The sequence below is a fragment of the Eleutherodactylus coqui genome, chromosome 6 (genome assembly GCF_035609145.1).
Source record: "Eleutherodactylus coqui strain aEleCoq1 chromosome 6, aEleCoq1.hap1, whole genome shotgun sequence".
Classification (NCBI taxonomy): Eukaryota; Metazoa; Chordata; class Amphibia; order Anura; family Eleutherodactylidae; genus Eleutherodactylus; species Eleutherodactylus coqui.
The window spans coordinates 91,630,385-91,648,945 of record NC_089842.1 but is presented as its reverse complement, the minus strand read 5'-3'; positions in this window follow the sequence as shown (position 1 = coordinate 91,648,945).

The following is an 18,561-nucleotide window of genomic DNA, read 5'->3' as shown; positions in this document are numbered from 1 at the left end:
GCGCAGTTTTTGGAGGACGTAAAACTGAAATGAATTGGTCGTTTTTTCCCCCATTGATTTCAAGGGGTTTTTAGAATAACTGAAGCCATCTGTGGCAGGGTTTCTGCTTACCTGCTCCGCTTGGGGAGCAGCAAAAGAGAATCCCCACGGCCAAACAGTTCCGTCTAGAGAACAGCGCTGGATGCAGCCTAGGGACTATTATGAGGTCTGCCCATTTTCTGCTCAGCCAATTGGCTTTTGGACAGAAGAAAGAGCGCTGCATGCAGCACTTTTCTTCAGGTATTTTCAGACGGATCTGTGACAGAACCTGCAGCCGGAGGTTTAGACGCAAATGTGAAACCGCCCTATTCCAGGCAAAAAAAAAATTGTCAAAAGAAAAACACGGCAAAATCACGTATTTGTTCCTGCAATTTTTGAGCGTCAGCAATGCTTTTTTTTCTAGAATAATCTCACATCGCATCACTGCCACCCGCAATAAAATCGGATTTTCTTATGCTAAAATTGTGTCGCAAGTTTGTGCTTTGCCATGCGATGAAAAGGAGGCTCCATAGGGAAACATGGGAGATCAAAAAATCGTACATCGCAGAAAGATAGAGCATGCCACAATTTTTTGTTTTCTCAACATCGCATCAATGAAAACATTGTTAATGGGAAGGAAACCACTGAAAATCATTGGTTTCATAATCTGCTTTATTTACTGACTCCCGCGTAAGGCGAAAATCGTGCGATTTTCTCGCCCGTGTGAAATGCCTTTACATAACAGTTTGTATGCTCAGCTTTTTGTGAGCCAAAACCAGGAGCGGGTCCAAAATACGGAAGACATGCAAATCTTTCCATTATACTTTCTCTCCACTCCTGGTTTTGGCTCACAAAAAAAAACTGAACATAAAAAAACTGAACATAAAAACTGTTGTGTGAATAAGCCTAAAACATACTCCGGGGTCAACACTTTTTTGTTACTACTTAATTCTATGTGACCCTTCATAGTTTTCATGTCATCAATACATAAATCTGCAACAATGTAAAAAAAACATGGAATGAAAAGGTGTGTCCAAACTTTTGACTGATACTGTGTATTGAGAATTTAAAACTTCCCGATTAAGATGAAGTACATGATAAGATAGAAGACTAAATAGTTTTTTCCCCCTATGGATATTCCATAACTGTCTGAGTTGGAAATGCAGTACCTCTTTAATAAGGAGAAGTAGAAAGTCTCATCCTGCCACCTGCTGGTAGAATAGCTCATTGCATTTTTATACATGACTAAAACATTCCGGGAAAAGATAGAAAAGAACAGAATAATCCAATCCAAGCTTAAAGCCGCGACCTCCTTGTTAAATCATCCACGCAATATGTTGATGTTCCCATCAGCTAGTCAGAAGCTTACGTACTGTAGCAAATTACCATTATGTGACATTTCTTACAGCATTTATCATTTGTCTTTTCCGTCAGCTGAAGACTCGAGTTTGGCTTATATTGTTAGTCATGTTGAAAGGTTGAACATTTACAGGGGTGGATGGTGAAATCAGTGGCCCTGGAAAAAAAACTTTTATAGTGGCCCCATGTTGTAGGTGAGCCCAAACTGGCAGCAAGTTGGGCGAATACAGGTAGGCAGGGGTCAGCAAATCACCTGCTGCAGCGTCGAAGGTGGTGGGAGAGGTGAAGGCTTTGTGGCACGCATAGCTCGCCGCAGTAACTATGAAACACAGAACATGTTAGAACTGGAGGTATATACATTAAGGTGCCGCCTATTTCTTACCCGGTAAGCCTCCATGATGTAAATGAACATCATAGACTTGCTTGTCTTTAGCTTCTATGACAGACAGTGAAAATGCATTTGCATATTTTGCATATGCATTCATGTGACTGAGGCCTTAAGGCCCATTTAAACACAATGATTATCACTGAAAATTTGCTGAAAAGCCGTCTTTTGAGCGATAATCGTTGTGTCTAAATTTGCCAGTCTTTCACTGTTCTGCTGAACAACGGTATTCAGTTCTGCTTGAAAACTATCGTTCTGCATAACAGTTGATAAGCAGGACTGCACACTGTGCTCTGCCTGTGGAGAGATGATTACAGCTGATAACATTGTTACAGCTGTTCTCAGTTCCCAGCCCAACTGGCAGAACATCTGATAAGCAGGACTGCATGCTGTGTCTGCTGTCCATGGTGCTGAATTCTCCACAGGGAGCCCGTGGCTGAACAATGGAGCTAATCACAGAGCTCAGACTTCCTGCTGAGTTCTGTAACAGCTCATAGAAGCTCATTTGCATGCAAATGAAGCTAATAAAGTACTAATAGCAATTAGTACCTATTAGTACTTTATGCAAAACGATCGCTGATCTTTCAATCTTTTGAAAGATATCTGTGTGTTTAAGTGGACCTTTAGACTGATCCTTCAGCACAAACAAATGGATTGCTTTGTAATTCTAGACACACATGGAATAATACTTTGTAGGTCTAAAGAAATAATGGAATAAATGTTAATAAAGTTTATAAAAAACTTTTTTACAGATAAAAAAATGTCTGGCCACCACCCAGTAATAATGCTGCTCTTAAACCCTTTATTCAGTAACAATGCCCCATATAGGCCCCCACTCAGTAAAAATCTGCCTCCCAGGCTCCCACCCAGTAGCATGCCTTATATATGCTCCCAGAGGTGTAACTTGAAGCTCCTGGCCCCCAATGCAAAACCTGTAACAGGGCCTGCCACTATAATGCTTTATTCATTGTACTGGGTTCCATATATGGAGAAGAGAGGCCTTATGGGCCTCCTAAGGCTCCTGGGCTTGGGTGCAATTGCATTCCCCATATAATTACACCAGTGTAGGCTCCCACTCAGTAATAATTTCCCATGTAGGGTGCCACAGGCTCCGACTCAGTAATAATACCCAATATAAGCCCACACATTAATAATGGCCCATATAGGCAGCAACTAAGTAATAATGCCCCTTATAGGCTCCCACTCAGTAATAATGCCCCTCACAGGCCCGCACTCAGTAATAAGGATCAATATACACTCTAATTCAGTAATAATGCCACATATAGGGTCTCATTCAGTAGTAATGCTCTATATAGGCCCCCACTCAGTAATAATGCCCCATATAGTCCCCACTCAGCAATAATACCCCTCACAGACCTGCGCTCAGTAAAAATGCCACATATAGGCCGCACATCGTAATAATGCCCCATATAGAACCCCCCACTCAGTAATAATGTTCCTTACAGGCGTCCACTCAGTAACAATGCTCTTTATACACTCCAACTCAGTTATAATGCACCATATAGGCTCTCACTCAATAAATACCTCTTATACGCTTCACTCACTAATAATGCTCCATTTACGTTCCCACTCAGTAATACTACCACTCACAGGAACACACCCAGAAATTATGATCCATGTAGGTTCCCAGCCAGTAATAATGTTGCCCACAGGCCCTCACTCAGTAATAATGCTCTATTTACACCACCAATCAGTAATAATGCTCCATATATGCTCCCACTCATTAGTAATGTTCCATATATACCCCACTCCGTAATAGTGCCCCATATAGGCCCTAACTCAGTAACAATGTTGCTCACAGGCCTCCACTTAGTAATAATGCCCCATCTAGGTCCCTACTCAGCAATAATATCCCTCACAGCTCCCACTGAGTAATAATGCTCTATATAGGCTCTTGCTTAGTAACAATGCTCCATATAGAACCCACTCAGTAATAACACCCCATTTAGGACCTAACTCAGTAACAATGCCCCTACAGGCCTCCACTCAGTAATAATGCCCCATATAGGCCCCTCTCAGTAATAATGTCCCTCACAGGGTCATCGGGGCCAACCCCCTGCTCAGTGCAGGATTCAGTAAATCATTCCAGATAGATATTTGTCCAGCCTTTGTTTGAACACTTCCGTTGAAGGAGAACTCCCCACCTCCCGTGGTAACCTGTTCCACTCATTGATTACCCTCACTGTCTAATATCCAATCTATGTTTCCTCCCTTTCAGTTTTATCCCATTGCTTCTAGTTTTTCCTTGTCCAAATGAGAATAGGGCTGATCCCTCTGCACTGTGACAGCCCTTCAGATATTTGTAGACAGCTATTAAGTCTCTTCTCAGCCTTCTTTTTTGCAAGCTAAACATTCCCAGTTCCTTATAGGACATGATTTGCAGACCGCTCACCATCTTGGTAACTCTTCTCTGAACTTGCTCCAGTTTGCCTATGTCTTTTTTAAAGTGGGGTGTGCAGAACTGGACACAGTATTCCAGATGAGATATGACTAAGGGAGAGTAGAGGGGGATAATTAACTCATGTGATCTATGTGCTTCTCTTGATACATCCCAGAATTGTCTTTGCCTTTTTGGCTGCTGCATCACATTGTTGACTCATGTTCAGTCTATGATCTATTAGTTTACTGAAGTCTTTTTCACATGTGCTGCTGCTTAGCCCAATTCCTCCCATTCTGTATGTGCTTTTTTCATTTTTTTTGCCCAGATGTAGAACTTTGCATTTCTCCTTGTTAAATACCATTCTGTTAGTCGCCGCCCACTGTTCAAGCTTTTCTAGATCTTTTTGAATACTCTCTCTCTCTTCCCTAGTGTTAGCTATTAGAGATGAGCGAGCGTACTCGCTAAGGCAAACTACTCGAGCGAGTAGTGCCTTATGCGAGTACCTGCCCGCTCGTCTCTAAAGATTCGGGTGCCGGCGGGGGAGAGAGGTAAGTTGCAGGAGTGAGCAGGGACGAGCGGGAGGGAGAGAGTGAGAGAGAGATCTCCCCCCCATTCCTACCCGCTCTCCCCCGCCGCTCCCTGCCAGCACCCGAATCTTTAGGCCTCATGTCCACGGGGAAAATCAGATCCGCTGCAGATTCTACATGTAGAATCTGCAGCGGGTCCCTCCTGCCCCGCGGACATGAGCGCTGAAAATAGCAATTTAAAAGCATTTACCTATCCGTAGCGGGCGGCGAAGCTCTGCTCTTCCTCACGGCTGGATCTTCATTTTCGGCCGGCGGATGAATTTCTGACGCCGGCGGCACGTCGCCGGCACGTCGTCGACGTGCCGCGCGCATGCGCCGGGCACATCCGCCGAGCCGAAGCAAGGGAGATGCGGCTGTGAGGAAGAGCAGAGCTTCGCGGCCCGCTGCGGGTGAGTAAATGCTTTAAATTCCTATTTTAGGTCTCCCGCGGATCCGGACGGCTTCCATAGGCTTCAATAGAAGCCCGCGGGAGCCGTCCCCGCGGGAGACCCGCATGAAAATGGAGCATGGTCCAGATTTTTTCATGCTCCATTTTTTTTAAAATCACTTTTATTGACGATCCGCGGGTATTTATCTACCCGCGGGTGGTCAATGCATCCCTATGGGGTGCGGATCCGCGCGCGGGAGATCCGCTGCGGATTTTAAATCTCATTTTGCCCGTGGACATGAGCCCTTAGAGACGAGCGGACATGTACTCGCATAAGGCGCTACTCTCTCGAGTAGTTTGCCTTAGCGAGTATGTTCGCTCATCTCTATTAGCTATCCCTCCTAGCTTTGTTTCATTTGCAAATTTGATCAGTTTCCCATCAATTCCCTCCTCCAGATCATATATTAAAAAGTTGAACAACACTGGGCCTAGGACAGAGCCTTGTGGTACCCCACTTGATACATTCGTCCACTTGGATGTGCAGCCATTTATGACCACTCTTTGAGTACAATCACTCAGCCAGTTGTGAATCCACTTAACAGTTGCTTTGTCAATCCCATAATTGGTTATTTTTTCAATAAGCATGGTATGAGATATTTTGTCAAATGCTTTACTAAAGTCAAGATATACTATATCCACTGCATTTTTCTGATCAACCCAGTTGGTGATACTGTCATAGAAGGAAATTAGCTTTGTCTAGCATGACTTGTTTGTTACAAACCCATGCTGGCTTTGGTTAATTACTCCATTTTTTTTTTTGTAAACTCTTTTTTATTTGCATTTTCATAGATTACATACACGGGTGCACATTTCTATTTCCTCTATCTATGTGGTTACAACTTATACAAAAAATTTTCCAATAAAACTTATTTCTAGAGATGAGCGAGCACCAAAATGCTCGAGTGCTCGTTACTCGGGACGAAATTTTCGCGATGCTCGAGGGTTCGTTTCGAGTAACGAACCCCATTGAAGTCAATGGGCGACCCGAGCATTTTTGTATATCGCGGATGCTCGCTAAGGTTTCCATTTGTGAAAATCTGGGCAATTCAAGAAAGTGATGGGAACGACACAGCAACGGATAGGGCAGGCGAGGGGCTACATGTTGGGCTGCATCTCAAGTTCCCAGGTCCCACTATTAAGCCACAATAGCGGCAAGAGTGGGCCCCCCCCCTCCCAACAATTTTTACTTCTGAAAAGCCCTCATTAGCAATGCATACCTTAGCTAAGCACCACACTACCTCCAACAAAGCACAATCACTGCCTGCATGACACTCCGCTGCCACTTCTCCTGGGTTACATGCTGCCCAACACCCCCCCCCCCCCGCACGACTCAGTGTCCACAGCGCATGCCAAAGTGTCCCTGCGCAGCCTTCAGCTGCCCTCATGCCACACCACCCTCATGTCTATTTATAAGTGCGTCTGCCATGAGGAGGAGCCGCAGGCACACACTGCAGAGGGTTGGCACGGCTAGGCAGCGACCCTCTTTAAAAAGGGCGGGGCGATAGCCCACAATGCTGTACAGAAGCAGTGAGAAATATAATCCTGTGCCACCGCCATCAGGAGCTGCACACGTGGGGATAGCAATGGGGAACCTATGTGCCTCACACTATTCATTCTGTCAAGGTGTCTGCATGCCCCAGTCAGACCGCGTTTTTTTATAAATAGTCACAGGCAGGTACAACTCCGCAATGGGAATTCCGTGTGCACCCACAGCATGGGTGGCTCCCTGGAACCCACCAGCTGTACATAAATGTATCCCATTGCAGTGCCCTGGACAGCAGAGCTAACGTCAGATTAAATGCAGGTGGGCTTCGGCCCACACTGCATGCTCCAACCTGACCGGGGTTTTTAATTCATAGACACAGGCAGGTACAACTCCCTATTGTGAAGTCCCTGTGGACCGACAGCATGGGTGGGTGCCAGGAAGCCACAGGCGGTACATAAATATATCCCATTGCATTGCCCATCACAGCTGAGGTAATGTCTTGTTTAATGCAGGTGGGCTTCGGCCCACACTGCATGCCCCAGTCAGACTGGGGTTCTTTATAAGTAGACACAGGCAGGTACAACTCCCTATTGTGAAGTCCGTGTGGACCGACACCATGGGAGAGTCCCAGGAAGCCACAGGCGGTACATAAATAAATCCCATTGCATTGCCCAGCACAGCTGAGGTAATGTCATGTTTAATGCAGGTGGGCTTCGGCCCACACTGCATGCCCCAGTCAGACTGGGGTTCCTTAGAAGTGGACACATGCAGTTACAACTCCGTGTGGACCGAAAGCATGGGTGGCTCCCTGGAACCCAACGGCGGTACATAAATATATCCCATTGCATTGCCCATCACAGCTGAGGTAATGTCATGTTTAATGCAGGTGGACTTCGGCCCACACTGCATGCCCCAGTCAGACTGGGGTTCTTTAGAAGTGGACACATGCAGTTACAACTCCGTGTGGACAGACAGCATGGGTGGGTGCCAGGAAGCCACCGGCGGTACATAAATATATCCCATTGCAGTGCCCAGCACAGCTGATGTAACGTCAGCTTTAATGCAGGTGGGCAAAAAATTAATTGGATTACACTGTAGGCGAGGGCCCCAAAAAATTGGTGTACCAACAGTACTAATGTACGTCAGAAAAATTGCCCATGCCCAACCAAGAGGGCAGGTGAAACTCATTAATCGCTTTGGTTAATGTGGCTTAATTTGTAACTAGGCCTGGAGGCAGCCCAGTTAAAATAAAAATTGGTTCAGGTGCAAGTTTCAACGCTTTAATGAGCATTGAAACGTATAAAAATTGTTTACAAAAATTATATGACTGAGCCTTGTGGGCCTAAGAAAAATTGCCCGTTCGGCATGATTACGTCAGGTTTCAGGAGGAGGAGCAGGAGGAGGAGGATGAATATTATACACAGATTGATGAAGCTAAAAGGTCCACGTTTTTGATGGTGATAGAGAACAATGCTTCCACCCGCGGGTGCAGCCTACGTATTGTTTAGGTATCGCTGCTGTCCGCTGGTGGAGAAGAGAAGTCTGGGGAAATCCAGGCTTTGTTCATCTTGATGAGTGTAAGCCTGTCGGCACTGTCGGTTGACAGGCGGGTATGCTTATCTGTAATGATTCCCCCAGCCGCACTAAACACCCTCTCTGACAAGACGCTAGCCGCAGGACAAGCAAGCACCTCCAGGGCATACAGCGCGAGTTCAGGCCACGTGTCCAGCTTCGACACCCAGTAGTTGTAGGGGGCAGAGGCGTCACGGAGGACGGTCGTGCGATCGGCTACGTACTTCCTCACCATCCTTTTACAATGCTCCCGCCGACTCAGCCTTGACTGGGGAGCCAGAAAGCTGGCAAAGGCCTTAGAGAGTGTTCCCCTGCCTGTGCTGTACATGCTGCCTGATCTCCACACCTCCCCTGCTACCTGGCCCTCGGAACTGCGCCTTCGGCCACTAGCGCTGTCGGATGGGAATTTTACCATCGGTTTGTCCGCCAGGGTCCTGTGGTATAGCATCACTCTGAACCCCTTTCCTCTTCGGGTATGAGAGTGGAAAGGTTCTGCTTATACCGTGGGTCGAGCAGTGTGTACACCCAGTAATCCGTAGTGGCCAGAATGCGTGTAACACGAGGGTCACGAGAAAGGCATCCTAACATGAAGTCAGCCATGTGTGCCAGGGTACGTGTACGCAACACATGGCTGTCCTCACTAGGAAGATCACTTTCAGGATCCTCCTCCTCCTCCTCAGGCCATACACGCTGAAAGGATGACAGGCAAGCAGCATGGGTACCCTCAGCAGTGGGCCAAGCTGTCTCTTCCCCCTCCTCCTCATCCTCCTCATGCTCCTCCTCCTCAACGCTCTGAGATATAGACAGGAGGGTGCTCTGACTATCCAGCGACATACTGTCTTCCCCCACCTCTGTTTCCGAGCGCAAAGCGTCTGCCTTTATGCTTTGCAGGGAACTTCTCAAGAGGCATAGCAGAAGAATGGTGACTCTAATGATTGCAGCATCGCCGCTCACCATCTGGGTAGACTCCTCAAAGTTTCCAAGGACCTGGCAGATGTCTGCCAACCAGGCCCACTCTTCTGTAAAGAATTGAGGAGGCTGACTCCCACTGCGCCGCCCATGTTGGAGTTGGTATTCCACTATAGCTCTACGCTGCTCATAGAGCCTGGCCAACATGTGGAGCGTAGAGTTCCACCATGTGGGCACGTCGCACAGCAGTCGGTGCACTGGCAGATGAAACCGATGTTGCAGGGTGCGCAGGGTGGCAGCGTCCGTGTGGGACTTGCGGAAATGTGCGCAGAGCCGGCGCACCTTTCCGAGCAGGTCTGACAAGCGTGGGTAGCTTTTCAGTAAGCGCTGAACCACCAAATTAAAGACATGGGCCAGGCATGGCACGTGCGTGAGGCTGCCGAGCTGCAGAGCCGCCACCAGGTTACGGCCGTTGTCATACACGACCATGCCCGGTTGGAGGCTCAGCGGCGCAAGCCAGCGGTCGGTCTGCTCTGTCAGACCCTGCAGCAGTTCGTGGGCCATGTGCCTCTTCTCTCCTAAGCTGAGTAGTTTCAGCACGGCCTGCTGACGCTTGCCCACCGCTGTGCTGCCATGCCGCGCGACACCGACTGCTGGCGACGTGCTGTTGACACATCTTGATTGCGAGACAGTGGTTGCGTAGGAGGAGGAGGGTGGTTTAGTGGAGGAAGCATACACCGCCGCAGATACCAGCACCGACCTGGGACACGCAATTCGGGGGGTGGGTAGGACGTGAGCGGTCCCAGGCTCTGACTCTGTCCCAGCCTCCACTAAATTCACCCAATGTGCCGTCAGGGAGATATAGTGGCCCTGCCCGCCTGTGCTTGTCCACGTGTCCGTTGTTAAGTGGACCTTGGCACTAACCGCGTTGGTGAGGGCGTGTACAATGTTGCGGGAGACGTGGTCGTGCAGGGCTGGGGCGGCACATCAGGAAAAGTAGTGGCGACTGGGAACTGAGTAGCGCGGGGCCGCCGCCGCCATCATACCTTTGAAAGCCTCCGTTTCCACAGCCCTATACGGCAGCATCTCCAGGCTGATAAATTTGGCTATGTGCACGTTTAACGCTTGAGCGAGCGGGTGCGTGGCGGCGTACTTGCGCTTGCGCTCCAACACTTGCGCTAGTGACGGCTGAACGGTGCGCTGAGAGACATTGGTGGATGGGGCCGAGGACAGCGGAGATGAGGGTGTGAGTGCAGGCCAGGAGACAGTAGTGCCTGTGTCCTGAGAGGGGGGTTGGATCTCAGTGGCAGGTTGGGGCACAGGGGGAGAGGCAGCGGTGCAAACCGGAGGCGGTGAACGGCCTTCGTCCCACCTTGTGGGGTGCTTGGCCATCATATGTCTGCGCATCCTGGTGGTGGTGGCTCCCCGGCTGATCTTGGCGCGACAAAGGTTGCACACCACTGTTCGTCGGTCGTCTGCACTCTCAGTGAAAAACTGCCAGACCTTTGAGCACCTCGGCCTCTGCAGGGTGGCATGGCGCGAGGGGGCGCTTTGGGAAACAGTTGGTGGATTATTCGGTCTGGCCCTGCCTCTACCCCTGGCCACTGCACTGCCTCTTCCAACCTGCCCTGCTGCTGCACTTGCCTCCCCCTCTGAAGACCTGTCCTCAGTAGGCGTAGCAAACCAGGTGGGGTCAGTCACCTCATCGTCGTGCTGCTCTTCCTCCGAATCCTCTGTGCGCTCCTCCCTCGGACTTACTCCAATTACTACTACCTGAGTGATAGACAACTGTGTCCATCGTCATCGTCCTCCTCACCCACTGAAAGCTCTTGAGACAGTTGCCGGAAGTCCCCAGCCTCATCCCCCGGACCCCGGGAACTTTCCAAAGGTTGGGCATCGGTCACGACAAACTCCTCCAGTGGGAGAGGATTCGGAACCATTGCTGCCCATTCTGGGCAGGGGCCCGAGAACAGTTCCTGGGAGTCTACCTGCTCCTCAGAATGTGTCATTGTAATGGAGTGAGGAGGCTGGGAGGAAGGAGGAGCAGCAGCCAGAGGATTCAGAGTTGCAGCAGTGGACGGTGCAGAATTCTGGGTGGTCGATAGATTGCTGGATGCACTTTCTGCCATCCTCGACAGGACCTGCTCACACTGCTCATTTTCTAATAAAGGTCTACCGCGTGGACCCATTAATTGTGAGATGAATGTGGGGACGCCAGAAACGTGCCTCTCTCCTAATCCCGCAGCAGTCAGCTGCGATACACCTGGATCAGGAGCTCGGCCTGTGCCCACACCCTGACTTGGGCCTCCGCGTCCTCGCCCGCGTCCACGTCTTCTAGGCCTACCCCTACCCCTCAGCATGCTGTATTACCAGTAGTGCAGAAACAGAACGCTGTAATTAAATGTGCCGCTTATTGGCCTGTGGTTGGAGGCTGACTTCGCTTATGGAACGCACAGCAGAGCCAGGAAAGAATTTTGCGCAAGCCTGCTGTAATGCTTAGCTGGCTGCGTATGAATTAGGACAACTACCCCCAGCAGAGACGCAGTACAGTCAGGACGGTCACAGGCAGCCCAAATAGATTTTTTTCCCCAAATTTTTTTGGAAAAGCCCACTGCCTATATAGACTGGATATGTCTTTCACTGCCCCTGCCTCACCACCACTACTGGCCCTGGACTATGTAAAATTACTGCAGACTGTTTCACTCTGGACAGGATGACAGCGGTGATGTAAGAGGCAATGCAGAGCCAGGAAAGAATTTTGTGCAAGCCTGCTGTAATACTTAGCTGGCTGCGTATGAATTAGGACAACTACCCCCAGCAGAGACGCAGTACAGTCAGGACGGTCACAGGCAGCCCAAATAGATTTGTTTTCCAAATTGTTTTTGGAAAAGCCCACTGCCTATATAGACTGGATATGTCTTTCACTGTCCCTGCCTCACCACCACTACTGGCCCTGGACTATGTAAAATTACTGCAGACTGTTTCACTCTGGACAGGATGACAGCGGTGATGTAAGAGGCAACGCAGAGCCAGGAAAGAATTTTGCGCAAGCCTGCTGTAACACTTAGCTGGCTGCGTATGAATTAGGACAACTACCCCCAGCAGAGACGCAGTACAGTCAGGACGGTCACAGACAGCCCAAATAGATTTTTTTTCCCAAATTTTTTTGGAAAAGCCCACTGCCTATATAGACTGGATATGTCTTTCACTGTCCCTGCCTCACCACCACTACTGGGCCTGGACTATGTAAAATTACTGCAGACTGTTTCACTCTGGGCAGGATGACAGCGGTGATGTAAGAGGCAACGCAGAGCCAGGAAAGAATTTTGCGCAAGCCTGCTGTAACACTTAGCTGGCTGTGTATGAATTAGGACAACTACCCCTAGCAGAGACGCAGTACAGTCAGGACGGTCACAGGCAGCCCAAATAGATTTTTTTTCCCAAATTTTTTTGGAAAAGCCCACTGCCTATATAGACTGGATATGTCTTTCACTGTCCCTGCCTCACCACCACTACTGGCCCTGGACTATGTAAAATTACTGCAGGACGCAATGCTCTGGACGCAATGCTCTGCACGGCCGATATACAAAAAAAAAAAGTGCAACACTGCAAAAAGCAGCCTCAACAGTACTGCACACGGTCATATGTGGCCCTAAGAAGGACCGTTGGGGTTCTTGAAGCCTAAAATAACTCCTAACGCTCTCCCTATAGCAGCTCCGGCACTAGCAGCACTTTCCCTGATCTCTGTCAGAATGCATCTGTGGCGAGCCGCGGGAGGGGCCGATTTATATACTCAGGTGACACCTGATCTCGCCAGCCACTCACTGCAGGGGGGTGGTATAGGGCTTGAACGTCGCAGGGGGAAGTTGTAATGCCTTCCCTGTCTTTCTATTGGCCAGAAAAGCGCGCTAACGTCTCAGAGATGAAAGTGAAAGTAACTCGAACATCGCGTGGTGCTCGCCTCTAGTAATGAGCATCTCGAACACGCTAATACTCGTACGAGTATCAAGCTCGGACGAGTACGTTCGCTCATCTCTACTTATTTCCTTAAGAAGAAAAGGTTTTTATGCGTATTCTATTTTGTATTCATACTGATGGTTTAGAATTATCTTATTCTCATGTACAATCTTTTCCTTTTGTTTATCTCCTCTCTCTTGTCTTATAAATTTTATCAAAAAGAAACATTTAAACATTAATGGGGTTGTCCCGCGAAACAAAGTGGGTCTATACACTTCTATATGGCCATATTAATGCACTTTGTAATGTACATTGTGCATTAATTATGAGCCATACAGAAGTTATCAGAAATTTTTCACTTACCTGCTCCGTTGCTAGCGTCCTCGTTTCCATGGAGCCGTCTAATTTTCAGCGTCTAATCGCCAGATTAGACGCGCTTGCGCAGTCCGGTCTTCTTCTTTTCTCAATGGGGCTCCGTGTAGCTCCGCCCCGTCACGTGCTGATTCCAGCCAATCAGGAGGCTGGAATCGGCAATGGACCGCACAGAAGCCCTGCGGTCCACCGAGGGAGAAGATCCCGGCGGCCATCTTCAGCAGGTAAGTAAGAAGTCACCGGAGCGCGGGGATTCAGGTAAGCGCTGTCCGGTTTTCTTGTTTAACCCCTGCATCGGTGTTGTCTCGTGCCGAACGGGGGGGGGGGGGGGGGTTTGAAAGAAAAAAAAACCCGTTTCGGCGCGGGACAACCCCGATGCAGGGGTTAAACAAGAAAACCGGACAGCGCTTACCTGAATCCCCGCGCTCCGGTGAATGAATGTTTGTGGTGTTAGCTGTAGAGGATGGGGTTGCCCACTTACGTTTTGTATCAGTTTTTGTATCTCTGCCCAGAATGCTTCAATTTTGGAGCAGTGCCAAATGCCATGCAGAAAGTTGGGCTTGGGTGCCGCACATCTCGGGCATGCCTGTAGTCTCGTCGGGCCATTGGAGTTTTGGGGTTTGTCAAATCCGTATACTGCCCTGTGCATTATTTGGAAATAGGTTTCTCTCCACTTTTCGTTTAGTATCGCTTTTCTTACTGAGTTCCATCCTTTAATTATTCCCTCTTGTAAGTCAGAGTCTTGTAGTTCACGGGTCCATGATTTAAATGTGTCCGGGCCCTTGTCTTTCCCCCCTGCTTCCCTGATCCTAGTGTACAATGCAGAGATTGAGTTTTTATAGGCGCGGTTGTTGGCAAGAATGTCTATGGGGTTAGTATTTGCCTCTTTTGAAGCATCAGCTAGTCTACTTCGTAGAAAATTTTTCACTTGTGCATATGGGAGGAAATGTGATGACGGTAGGTTATATTCCTCACTCAGTTCCTTAAAATTTTTATATCTTGGGGTGGCTAGGTGCATAAGATGTTGGGTCTTTAGGATACCGTTGTGTTGCCAGATTTTGAACATTTTATTTTCCCTACCTTCTTTAAATTCGGGGTGTTTCCATAATTCCATGTGCTTGGACATTTTAAATGGTAAGTCGTATAGTTTCCGGGTTATCTTCCACGCTGCTATGGTGTCTTTGGCCATGACCGAATGTTTGCTTTCTATGGGGAGTTTGGAGAAGCTGGTGTGTAGAAGTGCATTTAGGCTCCATGGTGCGAATAGCTCTGATTCAAGGTCGTAGTTGGAGAAGTTGCTGGTTCCCTTTAGCCAATCCAGGGAGTGTCTTATAATGCTTGCTACATTATACAGTCTAGTGTCACGGAGGTTTAAACCTCCCTCACTTTTAGGGAGCATCAATTTTGGTCTTTTCCTTGACCATAAAAAGGTCGTGAATGCTTTGTGGAGTTTTTCCAGGTCTCGTCTTTGTAGTAGGAGGGGGATTGTTTGTAATGGATATAACAGTCTTGGGAAGCTTATCATTTTGATTAGATGGGATCTGCCTAATAAGGAGAGTGGCAAGTTGCTCCATTTGTCTAGTTCTTTAACTATTTTGGCTATCAGAGGGAGGTAGTTTAATGAGTATATTGATTCTGGTCTTTTTCCTATATGTATCCCCAAGTATTTGATACTATTTTTGACTATGTTTACTGGGCAGTCTTTGAAGGTTGAGTCTTTTAGTTTGCCTCGTGGTGAGATATCTATCAAGTCGCATTTTGTGGTGTTGGCTTTGAACCCTGATTTTTCCTCAAATGTTTTCAGTAGGTTAAAGACTTTATGTAGGTCTGTATGTGGACGCCCTAGCGCTATCAGGATGTCGTCGGCGAATAGCATGGTTCTGGTTATTTTGTTCCCTATTTTGATCCCTTCAATCTCTGTTGAGCTTTCTAAGGTTCTTGCTAGGGGCTCTATTGCTAGATTGAATAGGAGTGGGGATAAGTCTGGTGCCCTTCTGTAGAGGGAACTTTTTTTGATAAGAAGCCTGGTGTGTATACTTGTGCTTGCGGTGTTGAATATAGGTTCCATAGGTATGTACAGAAGGGGCCCTCAAACTTCATTTTTTCCATTACTGTTTTTAACCAGGGCCATAGGACATTATTAGAGATGAGCGAGCATACTCGTCCGAGCTTGATGCTCATTCGAGTATTAGGGTGCTCGAGATGCTCGTTACTCGAGACGAGCACCACGCGGTACTCATCTCGATTAAACGAGCACTGACCATTGAATTCAATGGAGCCGGCAATACAGCCGTCTCCATTGAAAGCAATGGGCTGCCGGCGATCGCGGGATGAATTGTCGGGAAGGGCTTAAATATATAAGCCCTTCCCTGCAATTCATCCAGAAATGTGTAAAAATAAAAAATATATATATACTCACCTTGTCCCGGCAGACAGAGTTCAGCGCCGCCGGCCTGCAGTGGGTGTGAAGGGGGTGTGAGTCAGGCATGCCCCTGATTGGCTCAGCGCTGAGCCAATCATAGGCAGATCTCACTCACACCCATTCATGAATTCATGAATGGGTGAGTGAGTGTTGCCTCTGATTGGCTCAGCGCAGCTCTCAGCTGAATGACAGCAGTTCAGCACCACAGTACAGGGGACAGCAGGAGAACACGCGGCTGTGCCCCGGCAGCTGAAGGGAGGTGAGTATCTATTTTTTTTGTTTTTTAAATCACTTTTAATTCATTTCCAGGGAATGGCTTATATGTAAAGCCCTTCCTTGAAAAAGAATTCAGGTGTGCCAGCGGACCATTGTCTTCAATGGAGTCGCCGGCTACAGCAGCGGCTCCATTAAAGAGAATGCCTGCATTTTTATTCTTTTTTACACTAAAATCTTTCTTTTTCAGGCAAGAGCTTATATTTTTAAGCCCTTCCCGAAAATTCATCCCGCGCTTGCCGGCAGCCCATTGCTTTCAATGGAGCCGGCTGTATTGCCGGCTCCATTGAATTCAATGGGCTAACATCGTTCTGCTCTTCCACAGCTGTTACAGCTGTGGCAGAGGAGAACGATCATTATACTGACAGTGGGGGGTCTCACTCTTGCCACTATTGTGGCTTAATAGTGAGACCTCGGAGCCCGAAATGCAGCCCTGCATGTTGCTCCTCACCTGCCCTATCCATTTCTGTGTTTTTACATGACTTTGGTGATTTGCTAAGATTTTCACAAAAGAAAACCTTAGCGGAGCACCAGTCATATACAAAAATGCTCGAGTCGCCCATTGACTTCAATGGGGTTCGTTACTCGAAACGAACTCTCGAGCATCACTGAAAGTTCGACTCGAGTAACGAGCACCCGAGCATTTTGGTGCTCGCTCATCTCTAGACATTATCAAAAGCCTTCTCTGCGTCAATGGCCAGGAAGGCTGGTGAGGGGTGGAGTAGAGGATGTATTTTAATTTCGTCTAGTATTGTTAGTATTTTTCGTATATTTGTGGTGGCTGATCGTCCTTTTGTGAAGCCAGCTTGTAGTGGGGAGATTAATTGGGGCATAATTCCGGCCAGGCGGTCGGCCATGATTTTGGCCATCAGCTTCAGATCTGTATTAATTAGAGATATTGGTCTGTATGATTTTACGTCTGTTGGATCTTTCCCCGGTTTAGGTAGCAATTTGATATGTGCTGTATTCATCTCAGAAGGGATGGGGCTGTCTTTCATGTATCCGTTGAATAAAGATTCCAGTATTGGGACGGTCTGATCTTTTAGTACTTTGAAAAATTCACCCGTGTAGCCGTCTGGGCCAGGGGCTTTGTTATTTCCCAATTTCGATATGCTTTCTTTGATTTCTGCTATAGTTATGGGTGCGTTTAGCTCTGTTTTTTGGTCTTCTGACACTGTGGGCCAGTTTATGTTTATAAAATTGTCTATTTCTGGGTCTTTGTCTATCTGCGTGTGAGAGTAGAGTTTGGAGTAGAAGTTGAAGAATAGATGATTAATTTTTTGTGGATGATTTTGTGTTTTTCCCGAATTATCTTTTAGGCCCACTATACTGTTCCTATGTGGCGGTCCCCTTGCCAGGTTATCCATTGTTTTCCCTACTTTGTTTCCATATTTAAATAACTTCGCCTCTTTCCATGTGTATAACATTTGTTCTCTTTAATGGAGCCATGTTTCATAGGATTCTCTTGCTGACTTCCATTTTTTTTGTTGCTTTCATTTAGTTTCCCCTGGAATTGGGTGTATGTTTCCCGTAATTGTTTGCTGTAGTTGCTTATTTTGTCCTTGATTTTCTTTTTAAGGGAGATTACGTAGGCTATTATTCTGCCTCTTATTACTGCTTTGGCCGCATCCCACAGCAATTGGGGGTTGTCTATATGTGGTTCATTATCGGACATATATTCCAACCACCATCCTCTTAGTGAGGCACAAAAGGTCTCGTCTTCTATCAGAAATGTTGGGAACCGCCATATGTAATCCGTTCCCCTTGGTGTTTGCTCGTTTAGGGACCATATCACCGGAGCGTGATCTGAAATTATCATTTCACCAATGGTGATGTTAGCTGTTCTTGAAACTAGTTGGGATGTTGTGAATAAGTAGTCTATTCTAGACCATGAAGTATGTGCATGTGAGAAGTGAGTATATTCGCGTCCCTCTGGGTTGAGTTCCCTCCATATATCTTTGAGCCTAACGTTGTGTGTAAAGTTCATTAAGTTGGTATCTTGGTGTCTGTTGCTATCTCCCTTGTTGTTCTGGCTGTGCCGGTCTTCTGATGCTTTGATTGTCGTGTTAAAGTCCCCTCCCACTACTTTATGGGGTTCTGTGTCTGTAAGTAGTCTGTCGGATAGGTTTGTTAGGAATTGTTTATTGTTTGAGTTCGGTCCATACACATTGTAGACACTAAATCTCTCCGATCCTATTTTTATATGTAGATTTACAATCCTCCCCTCTGTGTCACTCCATTGCTCCTGCACCTCAAGATTTAAGCCATTTCTGATAAGGATCAGCACCCCTGCTTTTGATTGCACTGATGGTGATCCATATACTTCCTCTACCCAGAGTTTTCGCATACGGAAAAAATCTTCTTTGGTTAAGTGAGTTTCTTGGAGTAGTGCT